The sequence below is a fragment of the Papaver somniferum genome, unplaced genomic scaffold (assembly GCF_003573695.1).
Source record: "Papaver somniferum cultivar HN1 unplaced genomic scaffold, ASM357369v1 unplaced-scaffold_107, whole genome shotgun sequence".
Classification (NCBI taxonomy): domain Eukaryota; kingdom Viridiplantae; phylum Streptophyta; class Magnoliopsida; order Ranunculales; family Papaveraceae; genus Papaver; species Papaver somniferum.
In genome coordinates, this window is record NW_020619603.1 from 7440021 (window position 1) to 7442363 (window position 2343).

At 37.8% G+C, this 2343-nt stretch overlaps 1 long non-coding RNA gene across 1 annotated transcript; it reads left to right on the plus strand.

Annotated features, from left to right (window-relative positions):
• The first annotated feature begins 1927 nt into the window (after nt 1-1927).
• On the plus strand, nt 1928-2237 carry LOC113328395. Its single transcript, XR_003349384.1, has 3 exons — nt 1928-1949; nt 2095-2132; nt 2213-2237. It is a non-coding gene; the product is annotated as an uncharacterized LOC113328395 (long non-coding RNA).
• The last annotated feature ends 106 nt before the right edge of the window (nt 2238-2343 follow it).

Here is a 2343-nt window from a genome sequence, read left to right on the forward strand (position 1 = left end):
TAAGATGTTATGCAATAAACTAAAACTGATTAAAGAAGAAACACAGTTTAACGTGGTTCGGCTATAGCCTACGTCCACGGGAGAAGAATGATTAGGGTTTCTTATTATCAATGGAGGTTTTACAAGACGTGTATATATATATCCTATACATGCCACATATTCGTATAGATAGCAACATATCTAGAGAATATTTTCTTGCAGTGTGAGCCAATCATAAATAGAGAAACCAAATATTCTCCTTTGTTCCAATAGGAACCATATAGGTCCAACATCAAATGAAACAAACTCATTGAAAGATTTGAAGCTTGGTTGGCCGCGTGGATCTCCAAATCTCTTTCGAGAGGAGGTAAATTAACTTTGCTAATTTCTGTTCTATCCGCCCTTCCCATTTATTTCTTTTCCATTTTTGTGGCTCCCATGTATGTCATTAAAAAGATGGAACGAATTATGCGTAACTTTCTGTGGGATGATGGGATGATAAAAAGTATCACTTAGTTGCTTGGGACCAGGTAGAGATCCCTAAGAAGTTAGGCGGGCTTGGTATCAAATATTTGCATTTAATGAATGTGGCCTTGATCATGAAATGGCTGTGGAAGTTCAATGATGGAAACATTGCTCTTTGGAAGCAGTTGATTGAAGAGAAGTATGGTCTAGCTCCTCTTGGTTGTAATTCTAACCCTCCTAAGCAAGTTTATGGTTGCAGTATGAGAGGTATTCACAATTTTTCAAATCTGTTTTACTCAAATTGCAAATCCCAGCTCGGGAATGGGAATAGAATTAGTTTCTGGAAGGATAATTGGGTCGGTCAAGCTCCCTTAGCTCAGCTTTTTCCGGCGGCTTTCAATGCATCTGAAACCAAATCATTAACAGTGGCTCAAGCATTTGATAGTTCTTCTCAGCATTGGAATTTGGGAATTATTCGCAGAGTGCATGACAACGTCATTTCTGATTTAGCAACCATCCTACATCTCCTCGAAACTAGCAATTTGAGGCCAAACAACACCTGCGACAATCGAGTTTGGAAAGACTCGCATCAGGAAGGTGAATTTTCAGTTAAAAAATGTTATAATGGGTTAGCACAGATCAATACTTCAGCTGAAGAGTAATCTCATGTGCACCCCAAAAGACTGTGGTCCAAATGTTGGCATCCTAAGGTCAGTTTCTTTCTCTGGTCTGCCTCCAAAGAGAAAATTCTTACTCAAGATCAGCTGTGTAAATGTGGTTGGAAGAAAGATTGGGTCAATCATTGTTATAATTGTGTTAATGCCGAAGAGACTTCCTCCCATTTGTTGTTGCATTGTTCTGTCGCCAGCAATGTGTGGAATTTCTTTGGCGTCGGGTTTAGTCTTATATGGACGGTTCCCCATACAATCTCAACTGCACTTCAAACTTGGCCCATGCCTAAGAAGAAATCTCGTAAAGCCTTGGTGATAAAAGTTTTACCTGCAGCCATTCTTTGGAGTCTTTGGAAAGAGAAGAACAACCGAGCCTTCAACAACAAACCTCTCACTTTGGTGAAGTTAATTCAAAAAATTAGGAACATGGTCGCATATTGGCTTTATCGGCAATCTGAATTTCATAATGTTCAGTTGAAAGACTTCATGACCAAGTGAAAATTGACGGTTTTTGAACCTCCTTGATCTGTCGATGTTTTTTCCTTCTCGTCAGTGGTGTTTGAGTCTCTTTCTAGGTTTGCCTGGGAGATTAACTCTATTGTTATTGTTGTTTTCTTTGGCTTTTTTGGTCGGTCTGTTTGTCTTGGATGTTCATGTTTCATGAACCTCTTTTTTCTCCTTTTCTCAATAAAATTTTAATTTACCGATCAAAAGAAAAAAAAAATCCGGAAAAATAAATTAATAAGTTTCATGACCTGATTTGTCTTCCTCCCATTTCTGGTGATTCATATTCTGGCATTATAATCCCAATTATTGTGCAAGATTTGATTAGAGGTAATAATTTTTTTTACTATACAGTAGTTAAAAAGTTTTTGTGGTAATTTATGAAGCACCGATGTTGATAGGAGGATTTTAAAGTTCCATGCTGTATAGGTGGTAATACTCTAACACAATGTCATATGGAACTGTAACATTGCAGATATTGAAGTCGGAAAGTACCCATTTCTCAATTTTAAGGTTCGTCAGAGAGTGCAATCTAGCTGGTAGGTAAAATGCTCTACATTTATAGAGATTTTTGGTTGTGTTCCCTTAATTAGGGTTATTCGTTGGGCAATCCGGTTACCTATCGGCGACTAGAAGAAAATTCATTTATACCATTTGCCCATAACTTGGGGTTTGTATCATATGAACTCTACCAGGTGATGCATTTAGTCAATAACCTTCTTCC